At 36.3% G+C, this 20,660-nt stretch overlaps 1 non-coding gene across 1 annotated transcript; it reads right to left on the bottom strand.

Moving 5' to 3' along the window:
- Nucleotides 1-17,998: 17,998 nt before the first annotated feature.
- On the bottom strand, nucleotides 17,999-18,189 carry LOC129065291 (U2 spliceosomal RNA). The gene has a single exon (XR_008528563.1). It is a non-coding gene; the product is annotated as a U2 spliceosomal RNA (small nuclear RNA).
- Nucleotides 18,190-20,660: the final 2,471 nt, after the last annotated feature.

Raw genomic sequence — 20,660 nt, forward strand, 5'->3', positions numbered from 1 at the left:
CATGTATCCCAGAGGTTGTCTGTTAACCTTCAGCTCTAACTGCACCTTCTCTGTTATCCCGAAGGCTGGAAGCCTACAAAACACATTTCCCACACACATTCTTCAGCAAGAGCCAGCTAAGTTCTGGTTGGGTTCTGAAAATGGGAGGCAGTAACATCATGTTAGAAGGCAGCAGGAAGGGAAAAGCCATTCTGTTTGTGGAGTAGCTGTGGCAGCAGTGGTCCTGGTAATATTAACAGTTAAATATGGGCTAGTGAGCTTCAGTCCCTTGATGTTAGCAGCTTCCTGGTATCTGGCCAATACACTCTCCCCCAGGAATAGCAGCAGTTTCCTAGTCTTTGAGTCACACCAACCCCTTTTACTCCTTTAACCCTTCCAACACCTTTGTAACTAATCCCCTGCATCAAAGCCCTCTCTACTTAAAGTATCTGGAGTACCTTGTGTGTTCTTGGCTGGAAATTAACTAATATACTAGCCTTGGAACACTCTTATTCTCCCTAAAACCTCATTTGAAAAGTGTGTATTCAACGAAATAAATTAATGTTAATTGAGCACTTATAAAATTCAGAGCGGAGTACTGTCTGGGCTATAAAGATGCATAAGACTTCACCTCTAACAGTCTAGAAGAGATGATTAGAAATGTCCACAGATAACTAATGCAAGTCAGAAAAAGATAAATGGCATAAGGAGATATTTCTGAAACCACCAGGTCTTTTCTAAACAGTCATAGAATACAATAACAATAATAATAATAGCAAGGTGCTAGGTGCCATTTCATTTGCCCAGCGGAAGCCTGGAGAAAAGAAAAATAAATGTAGGAAGAGTGGAATTCAGATAGGTCTCAGCAAGAGTGGAAAGACACTGGGCTCAGCAGTGTGTACCACAGTGTTAACTTTGGACATGTGGATTAAAGCCCCAGGAAGCTGTTTGTTTTTTATGGACTTGAGGTCCCCTTACCCCATGCTGCTCGCTGGCCTGGGGGCTGGTGCTAGATGACCACAAATCTATAAGCTACACTGAGCTGTCTATCCTCTGGCTGGCTGGGAAATGTGGGAGAAGGGGGGCCGGGCCTTTTACTAGTGCTCTGGGATGAAGAAAGAATGGAGCCTCTGTACTTTGGCCATGTTGTGACCCAGCTCTCGGAAACAAGTGATTTTTGTTTTCAATCCAGTGATCTATCATTTAGGGAGAGGAGGAAGAAGAAAATGGACAAAATGTAAATGTAGGAAGACTTTTTGGACCCTGTGGATGCTACCAAGAAATCAAAGTGATTTAGTATAGAGCTGAATCAGAGGGAATGGCAGGAGGCTACAGGAATATCAGTGAGATCTCTTCTTCCTAAGGCCTAGGAGGCTGAAATCGGAGCAGGGCACTGACCTTCCTAGGCCACCTGAGGATCATCCAGGAAATCCCAGCCTTCGTGAAGTAGGCATTTTCCATCCATTTGCCATCTGATATATGAAGTCTCCCCAGATAGGGTGTGTTTATATCTTGAGTTTTAGGACATCTTTCCCAGTCCCAATGTTAATGCAACTACTCCTAGGCCTTTCCTCCCTAGTGCAAATAAAAAGTTTGAAAGGCAGACTTCATTGGAAATAAAAAAAAAAAAAAAAGATCAAGACACGTAAAGACGTGGACTCATCTCCTCCTGTAGAAGATGGAGGCAGAGTCGCCTTGGGAAAGTTTCGAGAAGGGGAGGTTAACAATCAATGCCAACTCTACATTTTGGTCAGGACTGACTCTGGCAGCTGGGTGTGGTGCAATGATCTATGGACCAGAAGTGCCGCAGGGTTAATGCCCCCAGGAGCAGCCCTAGTCAGTGAGGGATGAAATTTTATTATAAACACTGCATGTGCTGCACCCACTTGCACCATTCTCTATCACCCTGCGAGACATGGCAGGTACAGGCTGTGTCATGAATGATACATTCCTTTGCTCTAACCCAGAAGTCTCCCCTCTTCTGCCAGCATCTATGAATCTGTGGCAGGCTAACTTGTAAGCCTGCAAGTAGGGCAAAACCTCAGACCATTCACAGTTCTTGACATTTATGTCATGTAATACTATATACGTATATAATCTCTATGCATATACATCTTTTCTGGAATTTCTCCAGTAAGCACTTATTATTTTTAATATTTTAAATGAGTGAATGACGCTGTACACTTCTTGATAATAACAGTCTTCGTTGGCTTCCTTCCCTTCCTATCTCACGACCCCATTACCCCACTGGTATTTTCTAGATTCACCTCCTAAATAATTGGCACTCAAATTCTTGGCTAAAGGTCGTCTTAGACAAAACAACATAAGACAGTATGTCCCATAGATGTTTGTTCAACTACCCTCAACGCTCCAGCCTGGAAGAGAGGTTAATATAAGCTTTTACTAGTTTTAGTGGATTGAGAGACAGAGTGGGGAGGTACAGGAAGGGAAAGTCTGAGGCTTTTTTATGCTTGCTGGGAAAGGGGTGCTCCTCTTAAGCCTCATCACTGCCTCTCTTAGTTCCTACCCACTTCGGACGCCCTTTCCCTTCTTTCCATTGATTTAATTCCCAAATAACATATTTATTTAATGACTGTGAAATGGTTTACACCCCATGGATAATAGAGTGCAGTGACTGATGTGGGATGTGGTATATTTTCCTGAACAATGAATTACAGTAATAAACATTCATCAAATACTGAATAGGAAACACCAGAAACTATTTAGTTTAAAAAAGCATTCTGGTAATAGGTGCAAATAAATAAAGGACAGAATCAAATTAAAATGCAAAATAGCAACTAGACAAATAACTATAAAAGAAGAATAAGCCAGCAGGGGCCTTAAAGATAGCATGAAATTTGATTCGAAATGTTTTTTTTTTCATATGCATAATAAAACATGCTACTCATAGTCAAGTATTCTGCAAAAGGTAATGAGTAGAGCAAATTAAATTTTAAATAATGATGTTTCTAAAAGGCGGTTGGACAAAAAAAAGGCAGTTGGACCTTTTTAAAAATACAAATTAAAATTAAAATCAACTGCTGTTTTGGGATGACCTTTTAAATTTTAAAGATCTTTTCCCTCCTACCTGGAAAGTCCTCTTTTTCTTCCTCAACCCTCTATCTGTGCAAACCCACCACAACTTTCAACGAATCAGCTTAAGCGACTCCATCCTCCAGAGACACCTCATAGCATTTATTATCTTTACTACTCACTTTGGCTTTTAATGATAATAACTACCAGTTAGTGAGCATTTATTATGTGCCAAGTCCTGGACTAAATCTTCTGGGGCAATTACCTCACTAAATACAATAATTCTTAAAGTAGCTACTATCATTATTTCTATTTATATAAAAGAAAATGGAGGCAATGATTAACTTGTTCAAGGTCACAAAGTGAGTTGCAGAGTTAGGATTCAAACCTGGGTTTGTTTTTTTTCATTCTGGGACCCACTACAGTCATGTGTCACTTAATGACAGGGATATGTTCTGAGAAATGTGTTGTTATGTGATTTTGTCATTGTGCAAACTTCACAGAGTATATTTATACAAACCAACATGGTATAGCCTACTTCACATTCAGGCTAAGTAGAAATGAGTGTGATGGTGTCCAGTCAGATTCCAAGGTTTGAGAAACTGCAGTGTCCAACAAGCACTCCCATCTCATTAGTAGGTAACTGTGGTTTTATAAAAATGAAATAAAAATACTGTTTATCTCAATTAATATGTATTATTTTTTTCAAATAGCTAGTAAACAGTCAGGACATAAGTACCTATTAAGATGTTTGGATTCAACTTCTTAATAAATGGAACTCTTAGGTATTTATTTTGGCCTAGGAGCACCATGAAAAAATTAATGAACTCTGTGAACCAAGAAAATTTGGGAAGTTCAAGCAGTTCTTGGCTTCCAGCTAGTGTTGCTAACTTATGCAAGGAAGTGAACAAATGGAGGAGAGGAGGTCGGATGAGAGTATGTGTGGTTTACAATTGACCTTTCTCAGGAAATTTCTGGGTCATCCTTTCTAGGATCCAGTGAGACAGTGAGGTAACTATGTTAGGTGATGGATATGTTAATTAGCTTCATTATGGCAATTATTTCACAATGTATACATATATCAAAACATTGAGTCATATACCTTAAATTATGTGATTTTTGTCAAGGAAACCTCAATAAATATGGAAAACAGTTTTTCTGTGTAATATGAATAGAAACCTCCTTTGGAATTAAAAAATTATTTTATTAAAAATTCAGTTGCTTTTGAAATTGTTTCTTGAACGTTGAACTGACATTTCTTTGAAAACAGCACTATGTTAAAAGTGGGCCATGATACAGTTCAGCTCTATGTGGGTTATATATACAACCATTATTTGTTTTAAAATAATTTATGAGAGCCCAGTTCTAGGGCAAGTGGGCAATATTGCATAGTTGTTAATAGCCTGTGTCACACAGATATCCTTAGAATTAAGGACAACCCTTTATAAACCTATGCTCTATGTTAAGAATTATTCAGGTGATAGATTCAACTACTAGGAATTCAGTTATTTTCTCTAATTAAATTACTTTGTGATTCCTTCCCCTTTCTTCATTCATTTTTTCTCCCCCTCTTCTCAAATTAAATCTGAAAATAGTTGTAAGTACAAATAAAGTTGAGAACCAAAGCAGAAAATGTTACTATAAATATAAATTTGGGCTTTAAAATTTATGTTAAATGATGCAAATCACATTCCAGATCATATGTAGAAAACATAGATTACCATGCTGATGAGAGAATGTTCAGATAGCTTTTTGGTATTTCTGTGATTATCCATTCTGACATTACCAGGTGTATAGCACTTTGATCATCTTATACAAATGAAAACCATTATTGGAATTATCACCTACCTTCTAAAATTCTTCTTATATTTTTTATATTCCTGTCTAATTCATCCTTACACAGCCCATCTGAAATGACCATTTTCAATGGTACTTCTTTTCTGTTTAAAATATCTGTGGATAACACTTCAATAGCAATAAGCACATCTAGTGCCCAGAACTTTGTAAAGATTATATCCTACTTAAAAGAACCAGGGCTCCTTGGAGAAGTGGATGATTCTAGGCTGGAGTAGAGAGAGTAAAAAGAGGGCTTAGGATATTTTGTGCCAGAAAATATGGAAGTACTAAAAAATTGATGAGGTCATGTAAAAGGAATACAAAAACCAGCTTGAAAGGGCTCCCACTTGCTAATTATGGGACAATTTGAGCATCAAAATAAATAATGATTGGAAGAGATAGTAACACACTGAGTAAAAAAGAATTTAAACCAACACTAGTCTTTTAAAAACTGAAGGGAGGGGGAGCAGAGAAAGTTGTTTACAGAAGAATGCTAACTCATAATTATAAAAATGTTAGAATTAGAAAACCAACATTTTATAATCACCATTGTGATAACTACTTCAGGCAAGAATCATCAATAAATGTAAAACCACTGAGTGAAAGACTGTTAGGGAAGAATATATTCACACAGTCTCAAAGAACCACTAATTACAATTACTAATTATGAAGAGAAAGGTACCTTTATAAATGGAGAGGTCTGGTAGATAGCACTTGAACCAAATGATCAAACTTAATGTCACCAAACTGACATCATAATGTTCTCTGATGTGATGCACTCAGGACACAAATCACACATGAAGCATTCCTGTGGGGGTAAAAAATAAAGGTTCTAAGCATAAGGAAATAATAAGACAAAAAATTCAAGAGCAGTATGCAAAATAGTTGACCTAGACTCTTCAAAAGTGTCAATGTCATGAAAGATAAAAAAGTTCAGGGATTATCTTTAAAAGAAAGTAAAGAGACATGTCAACTAAATGCAATGTGTGATCTTTAACTGGATCTTGGGAAAACAGTATAAAGGACACTATTGTTATTGGTATAATTGAAATATGAATGTGGAAGGCCTATTAGATAACAGTATTGTATCATGCTAAATTTCCTGAGTGTGATAATTCTCCTAGGTGTGCTAAATGTATTATAGTTATGTAAAAGAATATATTTTTCTTAAAAATATGCTTTATGTATGGGTCAAATGTCAAGATGTCTGAAATTTACATTTAAACTCCTTGGGTCTTTCACACGAAGGAGTGTGTGTGTATACTTGTGCACACACATTTACACAAAAACATATTTAAATAGAGAGGAAACAAATTTGGCAAAATGTTAACAACTGGTGAACTTAGATAAAGGGTATTTGGGTGTTTGTTATACTATTCTTACAACTTTTCTGTATGATTAAAGTTTTTCAAGATAAAAAAAGTTAAAAAAGAAAACAGCACATAAAAAATAAAATAAAAAATATGCTGAGCCAAAGATAAAATGCTGGAGGCAAAGTTGTGGTGGGCAAAGTTAGAAGTAGAGTAAGGACAAAAGTCTAAATCTATGACTTCTCTTGGTTCTAGTCTTAGGAGTACACCCTGCTACCTCTGAATATTCTATCATATGCCACATATTCTTTAAATTAGGAATGAAACACATTTCCATAATGTTAGGATCACATGCTCTTGACCTTGTGTCACAAGAAAAAGGTAGACAAGAAACTCAAACACTCTAATAACTTAAGCTCTTTCCTACAGACATGATTGATCTCCAGGTTCTTCTTGCTTGAAGGGCTGACTGAATTTTATTTTCCTTGGCTGTAGATTTGTCATGGGGATAACAACACAGTTCCCACAGACTGGAAGAGAGCTAGCTGCCAGCAATTCCAGTCAGTTTGAAATGCATTTTGGAAAGTTAGAGAAAATGTCTTATCTGGTTTGCAAGTCTTCCTTCCTCCAGTATTTATATTTATAAACCCTTTCTGGGCATGTTCTGCATCTGACTCCTCTCTCTTCCCTCATGGTTTTCCCCTGTCCTGGTGACCTAGCAGAATGCCACTGTTGATTTTTTAAAAGACTTTATTTATTTATTTTTAGAGAGAGGGGAAGGGAGGGAGAAAGAGAGGAAGAGAAACATCAATGTGCGGTTGCCTCTCGCATGCCCCCAACTGGGGACCCAGCCTGCAACCCAGGCATATGCCCCAACTGGGAATCGAACCAGTGACCCTTTGGTCCACAGGCCAGCACTCAGTCCACTGAGCCACACCAGCCAGGGCATCACTATTGATTTTTTATGTCTGTCACCCATGAGCATAAATGTGTATTCCTTCTTCCTGCCTTTGCTCATTATTTATTCATCCATGATAATTACTTATTTATGTAGGTCACTTTATTTTAAATGACAGTTTTGCAAATGTTTAAGCAGATGAGCATTTGTACTCTAAAGGGCAGGAGAAATGAATGACAGATACAAAATGTACCAGACAGCTGGACTAGGACAGAAAGATGAATACAGACCAGGAATCTCGTATCTTTATCATTTACTTTTTCCATTGGCCAGATCTGTTTTCAACAGACTTTTACAACTTTAAATACCCTCATGATTGCTTTGCATTCTACTACCTTGAAAATAAAGCAAGGTTTCCATTGTGGTAGGAACCACAATGACTACAGAACATGGCTAGCCTGATGAAATTGGAGACAGGAGTCTAAGAGTTATGAATCCAGACTAAGCCAGGCCCCTCATTGGTCATTCAACTTTTACTGAGCACCCACTTTTAGTTGGGCCCTATATTTGGAAGTGGAGGGAAGTACTGATTGAGACACAATCCTAACTTAATGGTCTAAAATGTTACATATCAGGTTCACATTGGTCTCATCTAAAGAAGAGTAATGGAGAGAAGATGGTTCCCACCACATGGATGTGAATCCATCATTTAGGAATTGTTTTCCTTTGCTAGTAACACACACTGAATAAAGGATGGCTTAAATAAATTGGGAGGTTATTTTTTTCTTTTGGAGTCATCTAAGTCCCAGGCCTCTCCTATCTTGCTGCTTTGCTTTCCTTAGCACACAACTTCCACCCTAAAGTTTGCCTCATGGTTACAAGATTGTCAATGCAACTCCAGCCATTTTGTTTGCATTCTAGGCTGGAGAAAACAGGAAAAGAGCAAAGAGAAGGGGCAACAAAGGTAATTTTCAGGTAAGTCAACCTCCCTTTTTTGCATGTCTTAGTTGCATTTGCAAATTTAATTTTTTTAATTAAATGTATTGGTGACATTGGTTAATAAGATTATATGGATTTCAAGTGTACATTTCTTTAACACATGATCTGTATATTGCATCATATGGCCACCACCCAAAGTCAAATCATCTTCTGTCACCATAAATTTATCAACCCCCCTTTAAAAGAGCTTCCTCAAAATCCCCAACCAAAACTTCTGTTTACATCTCATTAGCCAGAACTTAGTCATTTGCCTACCCATATGGTGAATTAATGTTTGACAAAGAAGGCAAGAACATACAATGGAGTAAAGACAGTCTCTTCAATAAATGGTGTTGGGAAAATTGAAAACGTACATGCAAAAAAATGAAACTAGACCACCTCCTATGCCATATACAAGAATAAACTCAAAATGAATTAAAGACTTAAATGTAAGACTTGAAACCACAAAACTCCTAGAAGAAAACATGGGCAATAAAATCACCGACATTTCTCTTAGCAATATTTTTTTCTGATATATCTCCTTTAGCAAGGGAAACAAAAGAAATATAAACAAATGGGACTACATCAAACTAAAAAGTTTCTGTACAGTAAAGGAAACCATCAACAAAGTGAAAAGACAACCTACTATTGGGAGAAGATATTCACCAAAGAAACATCTCATAAGGGGTTAAAATCCAAAATTTATAAAGAACTCACATAACTCAACATCAAAAAAACAAACAAATCACTTTAAAAAATGGGCAGAGGACCTTAATAGACACTTCTCCAAAGAGGGCATATAGATGGCCAACTGACATATAAAAAGATGTTCAACACCACTAATTGTCTGAGAAATTCAAATTATAACTACAATAAGGTACCACCTCACACCTCAGAATGGCTATCATCAATAAATGGACAAACAGCAAGTGTTAGCAAGGATGTGGAGAAAAGGGAACCTTTGTGCACTGTTGGTGGGAATGCATATTGGTGCAGCCACTGTGGAAAGTAGTATGGAGGTTCATCAAAGAATTAAAAATAGAACTACCATATGACCCAGCAATCCCACTTCTGGGTATATAGCTGAAGAAACCTAAAACACTAATTCAAGAGAACATATGCACTCCTATGTTAACTGCAGCATTATCTATAATAGCCAAGATATGGAACCAACCCAAGTGTCCATTAATAGACAGGTGGATTAAAAAGTTGTACATATATACAATGGAATATTACTTGGCCATAAAAAGGAATGAAATCTTACCAATTTTGATGCATGGATGGACCTAGAGGGTATTGTGTTAAGTGAAATAAGTCGTTCAGAGAAAGACAAATACCATGTTATTTCGCTTGTATGTGGAATGTAAAGGACAATATAAACGAACAAACACAGTAAGGGCTTTGCTTACATGTGACATAACATTTGGATTAAAACTAAAAAATAAAAAAAACCCAACTGGATATCCATATATAAAAAAGTGAACCTTTATTTAAGGCTCATATCTTACCAAAAAATTAATTCAAAATGGATCCCATATCTAACTGTAAAACATAAAAACTGTTAGAAAGAAGAACAGAAGAGAATTATTGTTGTCAGTAATGCGGTAAGGGTTTCCTAGATGTAACACCAAAAGCATAATCCATTTTTAAAAAGGACTTGTATCCAGGATATATAAACAACTCTCAAAACTAAACAATATGTAAACAAACAGCCCAATTTTTTAAATGGGCAGAAACTTAAACTATAACCCGGCAATCACATTCCTGGATATTTATCAGAGAAATTAAAATTTTTATCCACATAAACCTGTACACAAGTGATCACTGCAACGTTGTTTGCAAACAACCAAAACTGCAAACAACCAAATGTCCCTCAACAATTGAATGGTTAAACATACTGTGGTACATCTATACCATGGAATAATTACTTAACAACATAAAGCAATGAACTATTGATACATGAAACAACTTGGGTGGCTCTTGAGAGGATATTACGATGAGTGGAAAAAAATCCTATCTCAGACTGTCACATACTATATGATTTCATTTATATAACATTCTCAATATGGTGAAAGTATAGACATGGAAAAAATTACTGGTTACCAGGGGTTATGAATGGTTGGGGGAGGTGTGTGGACATGACTATAGAGGGATAGCACATAGGAGATATTTGTGGTAATGGAATAGTTCTGCATCTTGCTTGGGGTGGTCATTACATAAATCTTCACAAAGGACAGTATAGCATAGAACTATATACACATTATATCAATGTCAGTCCCTGGTTTTTATATTATACTATGGTTATGTATGATGTAACCACTGGGGGGAAACTGGGTGAAGGGTATATAGTACCTCTTTATACTATTTTTGCAACTTCCTGGGAGTTCAGTTATTTCACAATAAAAAGGTTTTTTAATAGCAAAAGTCTTTAACAAACACTTCAACATAGAGAATATTCAGATGGCAAATAACCACATGAAAGTATGTTCAACATAATTAGCTATAAGGGAAACCCAAATTAAAATCACATGGAAATGCCACTACACACCTATTAGAATAGTTACAATAAAAAATGCTGACAATGCCAACTGCCAACAAGGATGCAGAGCAACTGAAACTCTCATTACTCACTGGCGTGCAAACTGGTATAGCCACTCTGAAAACAGTTCGACATTTTCTAAATAAAGTTAAACATACACGTACCATATGGCCCAACAATCCCGCTCCTAGGTATTTTCCTAGAGAAAAACTTACATTCACCCAAAAATCTGTACATAAGTCTTCATAACAACTCTATTCATAAGTGCCCAAAACTAGAAACAACCTAATGTCCTTCAGCAAGTGAATGAATACATGAATGATGATACATCCATACAATGGAAATCTACTTAGCAATAAAAAGGAGAGAACTACTGACAAACGCAAAAACATGAGTGGATGTCAAAGGAATTGTGCTCCAAAGTCTCAAAAGGCTACATACTGTATAATTCCAAAAATCAAAACTATAGTGACAGACAACAGATTAGCAGTTTCCAAGGGTTGGGGTAGGGCAAGGGCATGAATATAAAACAGAGAGTCAGCAAATGTTTTCTGCAGAGGGCCAATAGTAAATATTTTAGGTTTTGTGGGCCATATAAGGTCTCTTTTGCATATTCTTTATTTTTGTGTGCTGCTTTTGTTCTTTTCTCAACACTTTAAATATTTAAAACCCATTTTTAGTTTCTAGGCCCTAAGAAAACAGGCCATGGGCCAGATTTGTCTTGGGTGTAGTTTGCTGATCCATGGGGATGGCACAAAGGAGTCTGGGGTGGGGTATGTGATATCATTGTTCTGTATCCTAACTGTGGTGGTGGTTACACAAATCTATAGCTGTGTTAGAATTCACAGAAGTGTATGCATACAAAATGTCAATAATATTGTATATTAATTAAGAAAAAATGGCTACTTATCAGATCAGTTCATCTCTGTCACAAGAGAGATCAAAGATTGACTTTTCCCTAAGATACAGAGATCAAGAAATTTTTTTAAAAGATGGCTTCTATCTATTGTACTTACAAATTATTTACTGTATTAGTTCCCTCAATTAAAATGGCACCCTTGTGTGAATGACATAATGAATTCAATGAATTCAGTTATGATGATGACAACTCTTTCTTTGAGCACAGGAAAGGCACGTGTTATTCTCTGTTACAGAGAGATTAATGTATTTACTTATCAATTACAATAACGTCCAGTTTTAGCACAGCAATGAACATTTAAGCTCAAAGTACTATGTTTCACTCTTTAAACAGCAATTTAAGCTGAATTGTTTTAGAATAAGGTGCTCTTGTGTCAGAAATTATAATTTGTATTACAGAGAATATGGTCTTTCTTAAGTTTTCCAAACTAGAGAAGAGAACCTCACATTTACTTCAATGCTCTGGACAAGAGGCTCACTGTCCCACAGCAGTAGCACTTTTCTCCAGGCCTTGGTTACTGTTACAGAGAATACTCAGCATACAGATTTAAAAATTGAGAGAACTGACTTGTGTGGCTGGCCAAATGAATGAATTTTTAATGCTTCTCTAAAAATAGTCTCTAAGAAAAATATTTAATCTTTAGTAGTGATCCTCACAATGGTAGGTGTGGGTACCTCAGGGTTGGGGGTGTTTTAGGAAATTATATGGCCTGATACCAGAATCAGTGGCCTGGTAGGCCCTTTGAAAAATAGTGTAGAACCCTTCATCTAGGTAGTCCCTCAAACTATATTTATCAAGTATATACTTTTAAGTAATTGAAATAGAGGATGGAAAGCTTTCCCTGCATTTTACTCTGGATGCAAAAAAATTTCAAAACTAACCATAAAACATGAAGCAAAGGAGGACAATGGATCTGTGTCCCTATAGGTTACTATCATAACTAATGACTTAATTGGCATTTCTCTCTGCATTTCATTTGGCACCATCTCTTCCCATCATCCCCAAGTGCTGCCCCACACTCCAAGTGCTTATGCTTATGTGACAGACCTTTTATTCCTTTTCACCCATAAAATTATGTTTATGCAGCAAGAATTTACTGAGCACGAACTACGTGCTAGGTAATAGTCTGTGCTTTGTATACATAAGTAAACCAAAGTCTCTGCCCTCATAGAACTTGCATTTTAGTGGTAGGAAATAGAACACATACAATAAATATAGTAAATAAGTAAATTGTATAGTATTTTAGATACATTTGGATTGCTCAAGGTGACTTGTTAGCTAGGTATCTTTACTAAGTTGCTGATAAGTTATAATTCTCCCCTCTCTTTTGCATAATCAATTTCCCTCTCTTTATGGACTATTCCTTCAGTGTGCCTGTAAAAAGCCATTATTTCTCTAATCTTAAAAGTAAGCCCTCTCTTGATTCATTCTGTTCTCACTACAGCAGAGTGATCCTAGTAAAAACAAGTCAGATGATACCACTGCTCCAAACCTTCAGTATCTCTGCAGCTCAGTCAGAGCCAAGTTATAAAACCTTACAATGGGCTTGACGTGTGCTGCCCTCAAGTATACCTCTGTGACCTCATCTCTCTGTCTCTCTCTCTCCTTCTTTCAGTAAAGTTCTACTTTTATTCTTTTTATTTTTCAAAAGAGTTTTTAAATTTATTTTTGAAAGAGAAGGGAAGGGAGGGAGAAAGAGAGGGAGAGAAACATTGATTGGTTGCCTCTCACATATCCCAGCTGAGGACCCGGCCCGCAACGCAGGCATGTGCCCTGACTGGGAATTGAACCAGTGACCTTTCAGTTTGCAGGCCAGTGCTCAACCCACTAAGCCACACTAGCCAGGGCTGTTGGTTTTTTTAATTATATTTTTCAATATTTTATTTTGAAATAATTATATACAGATTCACAGGAAGCTGCAGGTACTCTTCACTCATTTCCCCCAAACAGTTACATCTTCCCTAACTGTAGAACAATATCAAAACCAGTAAACTGACATTGGTACAATGTGTGTATAGTTCTATGTCATTTTATAAAATATGTAGATTACTGTAACCACCATTACAATCAAGATACGGAACATTTTTCTCACCATAAAGAGCTTTCTTGCCCTGGCTGGTGTGGTTCAGTGGATTGAGCACTGGCCTGCGAAGCAAAGGGTCACTGGTTTGATTCTCAGTCAGGGCACATGCCTGGGTTGTGGGCCAGGTCCCCAGTAGGGGGCACATGAGAGGCAACCACACATTGCTGTTTCTCTCCCTCTCTTTCTCCCTCCCTTCCCCTCTAAAAATAAATAAATACAATCTTTAAAAATACAAGAACTCTCTTTTACTACCCCTATACAGACACACCTACCTCTCATCCCCACCCTACCCCCACCAACTGTAATCCCTGGCAACCACTAATTTATTTTCCATATTTGTAATTTTGTCACTAGAGAATGTTATATCAATAGAATCATGCAGTATGTGAGCTTTTGAAATTGGCTCTTGTTCACTCAGTGTAATGCCTTTAGAATTCATCCAAGCAGTTGTATGTATTAATCGTCACTTTGTTTTATTGCTAAGTAGTATTCCATGGCACAGATGTACCACATTTGTTTAACCATTCACCTGTGAAAGACATGTGAACTGTTTCCCATTTTAGGTTATTACAAATAAAACTGCTATGAACAATCATGTACAGGTTTTGGTGTGGACATAAGTTTTTATATTCTCTGGGATAAATGCCCGGGAGTGCAATTGCTGGGCCATATGGTAGGTGTATGTTTAGTTTTTAAAGAAACTGCAAAACTGTTTTCCAGAGTGCCTGTACCATTTTACATTCCACCAGCAATGTATGAGAGATCCAGTTTCTCCACATCCTTGCCCGCACTTGGTGTTGTCATTATTTTTGCCAGTTTTATTGAGATATAATTGACATATAACACTGTATACACTTAAGGTGTATAACATAATGATTTGATATATGTATATATTGCAAAATGATTACCACAATGAGTTAACATTCATAATTTATTCATTGGTCAGGCCACAGAAGTCAATTCTGTGTATACTGTATACTATGTACTGTATTATCTAACTTATATGTGGAATCTAAAATATCAAACTAATATAAAGAGATCATATTTGTGGTTCCCAGAGGCAGGGGATGGAGGGTAGAAGAACTGAGTGAAGGTGGTGAAAAGGTACAAATTTCCAGTTATGAGATAAGTTCTGGGGAGGTAATGTACAACATGATGACTACAGTTTACAATACTGTATTGCCTATTTGAAAGTTGCTATGAGAGTAGATCTTAAAAGTTCTCATAAGGGAAAAAAACTGTAACTGTAAGAGGTGAACCCATCTCTTATTTCTCTTCCCTTCACCAACTCTGCTGTAGCCACACTGGCCTTGTAATTCGTCTAACACATCAGACAACCTCCTGTCTCAAAGTCTTGGCATCTGCTCTTCCCTTTGTCTGGAATGCTCTTTCCCCAGATACCTGACTTCCTTTGGATGTTATTTAATTTCATCTTCATACTCGTCTCCACACCACTGCCATCACCTGTGCCCAAGTTGTCTTACCCCCCTTCCTGGCTTTATTTTTCCTCTTTAGCACCTAGCACTATTGATATAGTTCTCCCCCTGCCTTTTTAAAGGTTTACATTTTTTTATTATGGTATTATAAAAATGTTACAGACACAGATAAAAAGTAAATTGTTGTTAATTAAAAGCAATAACTGTCATTATTTGGGTATTAGTCTGGGTTTGCTAAAAAATATTATAGTGTATAGATTTTTAACGTGCTGTTTTTACTAATATACATTCTACATTTTTACATAATTTCATATTCCATAAAATTATTTTTATAATTGTGACTTGTATTTATTGGACTTAATTTATTCAGATAATTTTTTTCTTGGGCATTTTCAGCTTTCTGCTATTGCAAACAATGTGGCTAGGACATCATGGTGATTAAAAAAATGACATAGTTGCCTTGGTTGGTGTGGCTCAGTGGACTGGGTGCTGGTCTGTGAACCAAAGGGTGGCCAGTTCAATTCCCAGTCAGGGCACATGCCTGGGTTGCAGGCCAGGTCCCCAGTAGGGGGCACACAAGAGACAACCACACATTGATGTTTCTCTCCTTTTCTTTCTCCCTTCCTTCCCCTCTCTCTAAAAATTAGTAAAGTCTTTTTAAAAATGACATAGTTCTTTTTATACCTATATCTATAACTTATTCATTCTATTTTTACATTTTTACAACCAGGATACAATCTTATGAGGGTATGAAATTTTACGGTTTTTTTTTCTTTAATCTCAGTGTTCAGAATCATCCTGGCACATAGTAGGCACTCAATAAGTATTTTAAATGAATCATGTTGCCTACTCCAATTAAGCGTGTTTCAACAGGGAATTATTGGCTGAATATTATGCTTTACAAACTATAATTACTGATCACTATACAATATTTTTATAGCTATTTCTTCCACATCCTTCAATTGCAACATTTTGACTATATCAATAATCATAATTTTAAATAATAAAAGATAATATTGTCATCAGGTCCCCATTCAATGTATTTATAAGTGTTGGAATGTGGTCTCCTCCTTCTCCCTCAGATTTGATAGATCTTAATAAGCCAGAGTTTTGTTTTGCTCTTAGGGATGTATTCTTTCTTCTCTTAGCAATTTCTTTGTGATCTCTTTCCTTCCTTGTGTCATTCATCTTCTTCCTCCACCTCCCTGCCCTAAAAGTATTTGGGAGACTGGTTTACATTCAGGAAAACCTTTCACCTCTCCCCTTAATCTTTTTCATGTTATCTCAACTTTGAACAGGCTCAAATGAAGTAAATTAAGTATTTCTTGGATACAGATATTAGATATACAATTTTATTCATCAAGCTCTGCTTAGTATAAATGTCTGTCCATTGACAACACATACAAATTGCATTACTAAAATGAAGAAGGAAGCAGGGAAGTCTTCTGGAATTAGCATCTGTTTTCCTCAAATATCAGAATTGCTTGATGGAGTTTAATGAGGCACTTGCCTGATAATTTTAAGTTGGATTTTCAAATTATTTGAAAGTTATTATATTTCAAATCATTACCATTACTCTGTAATATATTTTTAATTTTCATGAGTAAAACCTCTAATTATTCTTCCTATTTTATTCTTTAAAAATATTTTATTTCTTTTTAGAGCGGAAGGGGAAGGGAGGGAGGGAGAGAAATAGCAATGGGCTGCCTCTCAAATGCCCCCAACTGGGTACCTGGCCCGCCACCCAGGCATGTGCCCTAACTGGGAATCGATCTGGTGACCTTTTGGTTTGCAGGCCAGCACTCAATCCACTGAGCCACACCAGCCAGGGCTCTTCCTATAATTTTAAAGTATAGCCAGTTATTATGATGTTAAATTGGGTTATACTAGGCAGTCAAAAAATACTTGAAATTAGATTGATTTAAAAATTAAGATATGCTGTACTGCACAGGGAAAATAGTCAATAATATCATAATAACTTTGTATGGTGACAGATGGTTACTAAACTTATTGTGATGATCACTTCGTAAGGTACACAAACGTAGAATCACTATGTTGTACACCTGAAACTAATAATATTGTATGTCAACTATACTTTAATAATAAAAAAATTAAGGTTTGCTTTCAAATGCATGTTTATTAAAAATATTTTGCAAGTCTGTATATTGCCCTCTATGAATCCTAAATAAAGTGTAATAACTAGAAAAGTATATTCCCTACTTTTTATTATGAAGGCTCAATAATCAAGACAAATGCTTTTTGTTAATCTTTACTTTTTTGATTATTTATAATTTTTAAAAAGTTACTCTCAACAAATGAATGGAGTTACACTTCCTCACTTGGGCACCATAAAATTACCAAGTGTACTAGGGATTTTTTTAAGGTTTAAAATGCACAATTTAAAGCATTTGGGGAATTTAAGACAAAAATAAAAAAGTTATTTGTGGAAAAATTTAAAATGTTACATGATGTCTGAAATAAAATTCTTAGGATAAGAATAGTGTGTGTGGAGGTGGAATTGAAATATCCAAAAGACCAACATTTTACTCTTTAAAAATGGAAACTCCCTGTTTCAGTAACTGAGAACTCTAATCACATAGCATGTCAGATTTTAAAATATTTATTTAAAATTTGAATCTGTGTGTTTACCTTCTGATAAATCGTTTTAGGGTGCAAAGTTGTTAGGTTTAAAAGTATCCACCCAGAACCTCTAGATTACTTTTACTGATTTCAATTTTTTTGGACTTTAACTTCACTGAGTAATCATTTGTACTTAAATCCTGCTTGTTTTACTTGTCTACTAGTGGCAGTTGGGAGTAAAATCCACTCTAAAGGTCTCCCTCCTTGAACAAAGCATATACTATAATAACAGATCTCTTTATCATACAATGATAAAAATCTCAAACATCTTTATTTGAAGGATTCAAATTACATCTATTGCAACACCAAAGTACCAGCTCATTCATCGCCTTTTCTCTTCTTTTTCTGAGGGGTGCAACGTTCCTGGAAGTACTACAATACCGGGTCGATGCGCGGAGTGGATGGAGCAAGCTCCTATTCCATCTCTCAGCTCCAAAAGTCCATTTAATATAATGTCCTTGGATAGAGGACATATTAGATAGTAAACTGATAAGAACAGATACTACACTTGATCTTAGCCAAAAGGCTGAGAAGCCATCATCACCTTTTTTTCCTACTCATAACTACCTGCATAAAATATAAGTCCAGGCTCCTTAGTGTAATTTAATTTTTCATTAAAATTATTTTAAAACATTAGCAAGTTAAAATAGTAGAGGTGAAGAGTGTTACTTTTTTTTGTTATTTACTCCCTGTCCATTCCCAATTATGTTTGCCACCTGGTGCATAGAAGATGTGGTCCAACAAAAGGGATTATCACCCACACACACCCCACCTCCCCATCACAGTCCTGGTCCCAGGAGTTGACATACTTCACTTTTGTCATTTGGTTTCCCATTATCATGTTCAAATTATTCAGTTGTTAGCTTTCTTTTTAACTAGGAGTAATCTGTACAATAAAACTAGATGATAAATTCCCCACACACAGAGAAGAACCCCACAAAATACAAGCAAGTAGGGACTAAACTAGTGACAGCTACAGTATCAGCTTTTGTGCAGAAGGAACATAAGAAGTAACAGGGTCTCTCACAGACCTGAGAACAACAAAATAAACAACAGGTACTCACTGAAAGCTCATAGAGCCAATGTGAAGACAAGAACTGAAACTAACATTCCAGTGGCAAGTGAGTACCATAGGTCTGCAGTAAGGTCTAAGTAGGCTAAAATAGCCTGGCTAAAATGTATGGGCTCTTGGAATTACTCAGCCAAAGCATCATTTGAGGATAAAGATCCACAATGAGGAAATCTGCTGTTGAATATAAATTGAACAGGATAGTGACAATTGAGACAAAGGAAAGACAGGTCCAGAAAAAGTAAGGGAGGGGAACAGAGGCTGGAGATCTCAGAAATAAAGCTGCCATAGTTTTGGACACTTCAAAGAAAAAAACAAAAAAACAGGTGAGAGCTCTAGCCATAAAGTTATACAGTCCACATCTCCCTTCTAAAAGTTCAGGAAAATTTAATTCACTTGAACAACATAATAAAATAAAGAAACCACCTGATCATCTTGATAAACACAGAAAAATGCCACAGAATGTCAGTCTTTGGCATTCATAATAAAAATTCTCAAGAAACCTAGAAGGGAAATTTCTCAACCTGGTAAAGACCTGTACAAAGGTCCTGCAGTTAACATCATACTTAGTGATAAAAGACTGGATGTTTCCTCTTAAGACTGAAAACAAAGCAAGGACACCCACTCTTAGCATTTCACTGTTGCCACTTCAACACTGTACTGGACGTTCTGGCCAGTGCAATCAGGCAAGAAAACTAAAAGTCATCCAGATTGTAAAGGAAGAAGTAAAACTATTTTTATTTGCAGATGACATAATCCTATATGTAGACCCTAAGGAATTCATGCACAAAAATCTATTAACTAATAAATATGTTCAGCAAAATCACAGGATACAAAGTGAGTATACAAAAACAATTGCATTACTATTTATAAGCAATGAATAATGCAAAAATTAAGAAAATAATTCCATTCACAAAAGCATTAGAAAGAATAAAAATACATAGTAATAAATTTAACAAAATAAGTACCAGACAAGTACAGTGAAAATTTTAAAACACTGATGAGGGAAATTAAGGAAGTTCTAAAAAATTGGAAAGATACCTATGCTCGTGGATTAGAAGACTCAAATATGAAAATTCTCCCCAAACTGATTTACAGGTTAACACAATCCCTACCAAAATTGCAACAGAATTTTTTTTTCTTTCGCAAAAACTGACAAGTTGGTAGTTGGTAGATAATTCTCCATGAATATTTCACAGTTCCGCAAAACCTAGGTCTTCTGAGCAAAGAACATGTTTCAACAACAAAGGCCACGGAAGCTAGAGATTTAGAGATGTGTCTTCCTTAGAGATATTTGTCTACATTCCAAGGCAATAAATCTACAGACCTTTCCCTCCCCCCAGTCCCGAAGATTTGTTTATATTCTACCAATGAAGTCATTATCTCTCTCCCTAAAGGGGAGAATGGGCAGATGTGCTAGAAAACATTATGAAAGCTTAGAGTTTCATAATTTTGGGGGTCCTTTCCTGCAGCAAAACCTGCTACATATGCAGGTAAACATCTGACCCTCACATGTATTGCACTGTGGAGAATTGCTGCATGGGGAACTGATGCAAGATGCTACTCTGGATGTGGGATGTTGCTTTTACCATGAATAATAAACCACCTGTGTCCCTGATATTTTATGTCAGTATATGCATGTGTAACTGACAAACTTAGTTTGAAAGTAGGGTAAAATCTCAGACCCTCACAGTTTCTCACAATATTGATCCTAAAATTAAGTGGAATAGACCTAGAATACACAAAATAATTTTGAAAATGAAAAACAAAATTGGAGGACTTCTATTTTTCAATTTCAAAACTTTTTTATAAACTGTAGCTATCAATACAGTGTGGTGTTGGCATAAAGACACAGACATAGACATAGAATTGAGAATCTAGAAGCAAACTTTGTATTTACTGTCAACTTATTTTTGACAAAGGTGCTAAGGCATTTCAAT

The sequence above is a fragment of the Pteronotus mesoamericanus genome, unplaced genomic scaffold, assembly GCF_021234165.1.
Source record: "Pteronotus mesoamericanus isolate MK-2021 breed Mesoamerican mustached bat unplaced genomic scaffold, CSHL_Meso_final contig_173, whole genome shotgun sequence".
In the NCBI taxonomy this organism is placed as follows: Eukaryota; Metazoa; Chordata; class Mammalia; order Chiroptera; family Mormoopidae; genus Pteronotus; species Pteronotus mesoamericanus.